The following is an 8,408-nucleotide window of genomic DNA, read 5'->3' as shown; positions in this document are numbered from 1 at the left end:
GGGAACGCAGGCTGTTTGTGTTCAGTAACTTCAGGATTTACTGGATCTTTTTTTAGCTGCCACTTCGTCACATTTTCAGCCGTTTGTGTGTCTGTGGCTCCGATGCTGGGCGTGGAAACGAAACAGCGGCTCAGTTCTGCTAAACGCCCACAGCCTCATCTGCATCTCCTTCATGGTTCACCTGGGGTTTTCTGGAGGCTGACGATTTTCCCCCTGGATGGTAACAGGACAGCTTTCGTGTTTTTCTGATCTGAAGGTGGAAATTTACCTCGTCGCTTTCTGGGTTTTCTATTCAAAGATCAGAGCCTGTACAGGTTTTATGTTCATAGCTGCAATATAACTGATAACAGTTAAATAATTTGAGCTTTGCAACAATGTTAAAATTCAAATGATATTCAATAATAATCAAATGTTGCAAATAGGTAAATTACATCATTTATCATTTAGTAAGAATTTTGATTTGTCACCATAAACTCCTTGGTTTTTGTCCAGATCTCCTCTGCTGGAAATGTTTGAATAAAATATTACTGCAAAATATTGAGATAAAACTTTGTGATCGATGCATCTGCACTGGAAAAACATTAAATCCTACAAAGGGTTTTTGTCTTCTAGAGCAAATATCTCAGTTCACTTCAAAAAAGACAAAACTAACTCAGCAAGATGTAGCATCTGGTTTTAGATCAATAATTCATCGATATTGATTAAAACACTGGTTCCTCCCGCAGCTTATGTCATTTGCCATTTATGCCGTTACAAGTGAACATAGTAAGAGTTTGTGGTTTTGCAGTGCACTGACTCATTCCTGTACAGCAGAACCTCAGTTCAACCGAAGCAAAGTTTCAATCCGTCATTCAGAAATGATTCAACTTTCAGTTTTTCTCTGTTGATCGGCTCTCAGGACAAACTCTTGGTTTCTGAGCAAGAAGCTGAAACCTGTGGAAAGTTTTCACTCCCCTGTAAAAACCAAACGTTGTTGGGGTTGCCAGGGTTGCTGTGGTGGCGCAGGGGCAACGCACGACCCACGTATTGAGGCCTTAGTCTGGTGCCGGTGGTCACAGGTTCGAGTCCCAGCCTGGCGACATTTGCCGCATGTCTTCCCCCCTCATTACCCTGTTTCCTGTCAAACTACTTTCAAATAAAGGCAACTAGAGCCAACAAACACTTAAAAAAACAAACGTTGTGATAGATCAGTTAGCAGAGCAACGCAACTTTAACAGAGCAACGCAACTTTAACACGTCAAACAGTGACGGCAACATTTCCACCGCTTTGGCAAAAATATTGAATTCAAAGGAAATAAAGTCACATTGATCAACCGTTGAGCTGCCGATCAACCAGCAACTGATGACAACCAGCAACTGATGACAACCAGCAACCAATGACAACCAGCAACCAAAATAAACCAGCAACTGATATTTACCAGCAACCGATGGCAACCAGCAACCGACGACAACCGATGTGTTTGGTTAGCTTGTATGTTTATCAAACTATTGGTAGCAATGTGTGAAATTAAAAACTGATTTTTAACAGAAGGAAACCTCCATCAGAACCAGAACCAGAACCTGCGGCCTGGAGGTCAGAGACGGAGCAGAAGATCTGAACCAGGAGAACTTTCTACGTTAGAGGAAAGTAAAACGTTTGTTTGGGAAAATCAGAGGAGAATAATTTCTATAATATTTATGATTTTAGCTTCCCTGAACTCAATGTGAGACCCAGATGTTTCACACGCCGTCCAGAAAAACGGAGCTTTTCTACATCCATATTAAAGAATTGTTGACTTGAATTAAGCTCCTATAACATGATAAAAAGTTTCTTCTAAATTTGGAGTGAAATAAAATATTTACAACAGAAACAAAACCAGAAATATTTGGTAAGATTTTGTGCTTTGCAATGAGTTTGGATGAAGTTTCTTTGTCCCATTGACAAACTTTTATTCTTTTTGAAAATATTTTTACAGAATAAATTACCAGGAAGGTGAAGTAGAAAGGAGAGAGTTAAAGTGGGAAAGTTTCATTTCTGCCTGAGGAAACGACACGACTAAACAATTAGCTGTGGATAATAAACAATAAATAGTTTCTGTGCCAATGCAGCCAGTTGGAGCCGAGCTCTAACCGTCGCCGTGAGGCGTCGGTTGCTGCGTGTCGGCAGCATGCAGGCGGACAACGGCCCTGTGGATGCAGGAGCATAAACAAAGCCCGCTGCAGGCAGATAAGCAGCAGGAACGCTGCCTTCTGCTCACATGCAAATAAAAACCAAATACTGCGCTGCTGCGTCAGTCAATTTGAATACCGGTCCGTCTTGAGCAACCCTGAGGAATGTTCCTGCTGTGGCAACAAAAACGGAGTTGAGAAATCTCTGCAACGGTTGCTGTTGCTTTGCTGTTGCTGGGAAACTTTCCAGGGATTTTCCAGGTCCTGGAAAACAGGCAGGTTTTCTTCTTAGAGGGGATCAATTATGCAAAACTCACATTGTCAGGTTTTTGTTCCATTTGGGTTTCAATCGTCTTTTTTACAGCCTGTTGACTCCGAGTTGGACTGAAATCTCCCTCTGGGATTAAGAAAGTATAGTATTACTAAGCACTATATATTTAGTAAGTATATTCTTACTAAATTAGTTAATTATTTTGATAACAATCATTTCAGCTCTAAGTGTTAGCATTGTTAGTGGTATTGGCAATGTTAGCAGTGTTAACGTTATTAGCACTGTTAGCAGTACTGGTGCTGTTAGCAGTATTAGCAGTGTTAGCAGTATTAGCAGTGTTAGCAGTATTAGCACTGTTAGCAGTACTGGTGCTGTTAGCAGTATTAGCAGTGTTAATGTTTTGGTAGCTCTTCAGTAATTACGGTTCTCATTTGACGTGAGGCTAGTTAGTTCTTACTTTGGAAAAACGCCAGTCAGGCTGTTTTTCTAACAGTAGGAAAACTTCTGGTGTGGAAGATTTCTGACGTCGGTGAGTTTTTTCCTCACATTGATTTTTCAGGGAGCGCCATCAGCAGAGCAGAGGAACTCCAGTTTGCAGATTAGCAGCGCGGCTAAAAGCTGATCCTCAGGTTCAACCAGGAGAGATGCTCAGATTCATCAGTATTTAATTTAACAGCTGACCAAAGCTCAATTGTAGGAGGAAATGTATAAATTCAGTATTTTTGGATATTTTTATTTTAATTTTAATACTTGCTGTGGGTTCAGGATGTGGTTTGAGTTTCTGTTTCAGTTGAAAGGATTTATGTTTGTTTCATGTCATGGTTTTAATCATTCATGTTTGAATATTCTGGTTTTTCTTCTTCTGACTGAATCGACTGATTCCGTTTCTGCTAAATCCTCAGTTTTATTTAAATTTTTAAAGCGCTCTGTTTCTTTGCATCTTGTGACAAACCAAACAATGTAATAACTTAACATTAATTTAGAAATATTGCAGCATAATGTTTGATGCAGAAACAAAGAACAAAGTTAAACTGCTGCTAAACGGGAAAATGTGTGTGTGTGCGTGTGTCTGTGTGCGTGTGCGTGTGTGTGTGTGTGTGTGTGTGTGTGCGCGCGCTACAGCCTCCATTCAGAGCTGATGGAGGTGAACGAGTCTTTCTGCTGATTCGTTCCCATAACGATGGCAGCCATGTTTTTGTTGTCTCAGCTCATCAACCAGCAGCTAAGCTCGTTCTGGTTCTGGTTCTGATTGGTCCGTTACTTCACTTCCTCGCTGCCCAAGGACTTTCCAGGACTGGATAGATGTGAAAAATCTCCAACGGTCGGTCGGCTCCGGAAGTTTAAATGTGAAGTGTTTGGGTGAATTCTTGAAGCTGAGGAACATCTAAACGTCCCGGTTGTCTCCAGGCTGCCGGTCCCTTCGTGAGTGAATGACCTTTGACCCTGAAAGCCCACCGCGCTGAAACATGGCCGACTGGTTAGTTTCGGTTTCATTGCAAACGCTGCTCCAGGTGAAACGAAGCGGTTCCTCTGACGAAAGCCCCAGGAGATTAGCGGAGCGTTGGTGAAGCGTTCATGTTGCTGCCTGTCAGCAGCTCTGCAGCAACATGCAGCTCAAAATGACATTTATGTGAATAATAAAGTCTTTTGGTTCACAAGTTAAGACTCAAACACATCTTCGAGCTTTTATGTCAAAAAGTTGATTCGTTATGAACAAAAATCCATTTTTGATGTGAAATTCTAAAAACCCGAAAAGTGAATTTAGTTTGTTTTCCTCCTGATGGTCCAGTAGACCCGGTTCTATCAGAACCAAAACTTCAACATCAACATTCAGATTTTATTGCCTCAGTTTGTTCCTAAAGAAACTTTTGGACGAAACGTGAAAGTTTGTCCAGAACCGAGAGAAGAAGTCAGGTCCTGGAATCGTTTGGGATCCGGTTGGTTCCGGTCTTCGGTACAGGACTTCATCCTGCTGTCAGAACCTAAAATCCATTCAGGGAAAAATGTTCAAGCTGAAATTATTCACAAAAAGACGTGAAGAGTAAACGAATGTTTTCAGAGCAGATCTGAAACCTGCAGACGGAAACATCAGAGAATCTTTAGAAAACGTTGATTTGAAGGAAAACGCTTTTGATGCGTCTTTATTTATTTATCATCAGCTCATCCTGAAATGGTTGGACTTTCTCATAGTAAAGATGTTTAATATTCCAGATTAGTTTAATATTCCAGATTAGTTTCTCTACGTGTCGCTGGGACGAATGTTTAGTCATTTTGGCAACAGTGCAGAGGACGTGTCAGAGAAGCACCAGAGACCAGCCTGGTCTCCAGAAAGTCATCCAGGTCCAAACTCTAGTTCAGTTCATCTGGATTTATAGACAAATAAAACTGAGTATCATCAGCGTAACGGAGGACGTTTAAAGAAACTGGGCCAAGTTCTGAGCCCTGAGGGACTCCAAATGTAACTCTGCTGCATGAGGAAGATCGACCCTGAAACACATGAAGTTGGATGTTAACATGTTGGAGCCTCAGAACCAGAACTCGGTCTGACTCGGATTGGGAAAGTGTGTGAAAGGTTGATGCTTTTAGATGTTGTAACTTTTAATCGGTGGTTAAAAAAGGGCGGTTCCGTACTTTGAAAGAATCCTACCTGTGTTCATGCAGCTGCTTTCACCTTCACACACACACACACACACACACACACACACCGAGCGTCCCATGGGAAACAGAGTGTGGGTGTTTGGCACATTTTCTTCCCTAGGTGTTATCTAACAGCACACACAGAGCGAGTGTGTGTTGGTGTATTTATCTAGGCTCTGTGGTTAAGGCGTGTCTCTACCTTTCACAATAAAAGGTTTATGGATGATTTAGGAACAAATAAAAGACCAAGATGGAGATTAATTACCAGTTAATGCAGGTTGTAAATCTTAGGAATATTTTCTCTGTACCTTCATATTTCTGGACTCCATTCTTAGACAAACAGCAGGGAGTCGGTTCTTCATAACCGAATAAAGAATAAATATCATGACAATAAAGTCATAAATTTATGCAATTTTATTCTCATAGTTTATTTGCAGGTTTCTAAACAATGCAGCTTTTAGACAAACCAAAGAGAATAAAGAAAATATTTCCAGTCAGAGGCTTCTTTGGATGTGCTGAAACACAGACAGCTGCAGCAGATCTTTCCTGCCATCAACATAAAAACTTCCCAGCATTTAATCTGATGTTAATAAAATCTGTTTTATTAACGCTGCGATAAGTAAGTGCACCCTGAGCCAGCTGATGTGCTGTGAAGTTAAACCGCAGGCCTTTAATCTGAAGGAAGTGGAAACTGTTTCCTGTCTCTGCAGCTCTAAACAACCTTTCATGTTTTTCACCAAATGTTAAAATGAGATCCAGTTTTGCAGATGTGACCTAAATTCAGCAGCAAAAGTTAAAATCTTTGTTAATGTTTGAATTTTTCTGGTTCAACTGAAACGCAGTCTGGACTTTAAACATATGAAAATGTTTTTCAATGGTTTTATCTTCTATGACATGAAGGAAACTTTAAAGTTGTGCAGAAATCCCAGCCGATGTGACGATGGAATCTGATCGACTCGTCTTTCCTTTAATCTTCGATGTTTTTCCTGGAAGCAGGCGGCGCCTTTGTCAGCAGGAAGTCACGGCGTATGAGACCGCAGACCACCGGAAAAAAACAGGTGAAGCTCAGCTCGGTTTCCATGGTTACTACAACTTCCTGTGAGGCTCAAAACACTCGCAGAGGCTCTGCAGCACAAAAAGGTTTGTTGACGTTTGACAGGAAGAGACGAGGTGAGAAACGAATTTATCTATCAAAAACAGCAAAATCTGACAAATTAAATCAGATTAATCAGCAGGCTGCAGCAAACTGCAGCAGGCTGGAGCAAACTGCAGCAAACTGCAGCAGGCTGGAGCAAACTGCAGCAGGCGGTTTCAGGGCAGCAAGTGAAAAGCAGCAGCATTTATTTGGTTTTTGTTGTTTTTATGTGGAAACTAAAAACAAAGGTTGAGTTTTATTTATTTGCAGGAGATGAATTTTATTGGGTCGGCATCAACTGACTGAAGCTTCTCCTGATCAGAGACTGACGTCCTTTCTCACTTCTGCAGGAAACCAGAGTGAAAACACCTGAGATCGTCCTTCCTCCAAGTTTTCCCCCAAGCAGACAGACTCTCCTCTGGTCTATTAAAGTTCTTCTGCTAAACGTTTTAGTTGCTTTTTCCCTTCATTTCTTTGTAATATTCAGGAATCGATGTCTAATCAATGAGTTGATTGATTTAATAAGTGATCAATATTTAGCTGAAACACGTTTCCTGTCGTCTCCTAAAAACAAAATCTGGTAAACAAGCCAGCGAGTCGGCAGGATGTGCGGGTTCTGCTGGAGGACAGGCTGTTCCTGAAGAACGGTGCAGCTTCCTCCGCAAACAGGAAACAGGCAAAACGATCAGAACAATCAGAACAATCGGAACAAGATCAGAACAATCAGAACAATCAGAACAAGATCAGAACATGATCAGAACATGATCAGAACAAGATCAGAACAATCAGAACAAGATCAGAACAATCAGAACAATCAGAACAATCAGAACAAGATCAGAACAATCAGAACAATCAGAACAAGATCAGAACATGATCAGAACAAGATCAGAACATGATCAGAACATGATCAGAACAAGATCAGAACAATCAGAACAAGATCAGAACAATCAGAACAATCAGAACAATCAGAACAAGATCAGAACATGATCAGAACATGATCAGAATGATCAGAACCACTTTAGGTCGATGCAGAGAAACCATCACAGCAAATATTCATAATTTAAATTTTAACCAGAAATGAGCTCCAGTTTTCTCTTCTAAAATCCTTCATTCCTGTTCAAACCGACCCAAACGGATCCAATTGGAATTTAAGGAGCGAATAAATTCAGATTATTATTTTGTGTCGTTAATTTTTACATCGACGTTTCGTCAAGTTTCATCGTTTGGTTGTTTTGGTTTTTCCAGAGGATAAATCGTCCTGACGCCACAGATTCATTCAGATATGAATATATTTGAATATCTGCTGCAGAATAAGACAAATCAACATTAATAATAAAACTTTAAACTGATTAATTATTCTGTCTGCTTTGTTTTCATTTCAGAAACAAAGTTAAAGAAATATTAAATGATGGAGGCAAAATGAAGGAAAAATTTAATAAATAATCAAAGAAACTGAATAAATTTGTTTTAGCAAAAACACAAAATATTAAATATTTTTTTAGCTTCTGGTGCAAATTTCTCAGTGAAACTAAATAAGTTTTAGCAATTTTCATGTTTTAAGTGCAACAAATTAATATTTTTTATAAATATTCAATAATTATAAAATAATTTATTTCCAGCTGAATAATTAATTACAAATTACTTTAGTTTTATTTCAAATTAAAAATATTTACAGAAAAAAACTAAAAAACTTGGAAAAATTTAATGTTTCTGCAAAGAATCAGGTCCAAGAAGAACCAGAACCAGAACCAGGATCTTGATCCAACAGCCATTCAGTGATTTATCAGAATATTGATCAGTTTGTGTTTTTGGCTCATGTTGGGTTATTGATTATTATCATTGGGTTATTGATTATTATTGTTGAGTTATTGATTATAATCGTTGAGTTATTGATTATTATTGTTGAGTTATTGATTATTATCGTTGAGTTATTGATTATTATCGCTGGTTCTCTTGACTCGTCATGTTTGGTTTGTTGAATCTTGAATTCTGTTTTAGTTCTGATGTTTTTGGTTTTATGACTTCATGTCTCGTTTTTTTCTCTCCCTTCGTTCCTGAGTTTCTAGAAATCATCTGGTCTGAGTTCCTGGTTTCGGCCGCTCCGCCTCCCGTTGCTCAGAGCCAGCCGTTTTCCTCGCCGGCTTGTCAGATCGTCTGTTTCGTCCTGCTGGTTTCTCTGCTTCAAACTTCCCAGTTGAATAAAATGAAAACTGAACT

General features: G+C 39.6%; 1 long non-coding RNA gene across 2 annotated transcripts; it reads left to right on the top strand.

Annotated features, from left to right (window-relative positions):
• Window positions 1-1,981: 1,981 nt before the first annotated feature.
• On the top strand, window positions 1,982-6,941 carry LOC114135243 (uncharacterized). 2 transcript variants are annotated; one of them, XR_003593568.1, is made up of 4 exons: window positions 1,982-2,588; window positions 2,979-3,048; window positions 6,053-6,196; window positions 6,462-6,941. It is a non-coding gene; the product is annotated as an uncharacterized LOC114135243 (long non-coding RNA). The 2 variants fall into 2 exon arrangements; XR_003593567.1 differs by lacking the exons at window positions 1,982-2,588; window positions 2,979-3,048 and adding an exon at window positions 2,726-2,948.
• The last annotated feature ends 1,467 nt before the right edge of the window (window positions 6,942-8,408 follow it).

This window comes from Xiphophorus couchianus, chromosome 20 (genome assembly GCF_001444195.1).
Source record: "Xiphophorus couchianus chromosome 20, X_couchianus-1.0, whole genome shotgun sequence".
Classification (NCBI taxonomy): domain Eukaryota; kingdom Metazoa; phylum Chordata; class Actinopteri; order Cyprinodontiformes; family Poeciliidae; genus Xiphophorus; species Xiphophorus couchianus.
The sequence above is the reverse complement of the archived record's forward strand: the minus strand, read 5'-3'. Positions and strand labels throughout refer to the sequence as shown.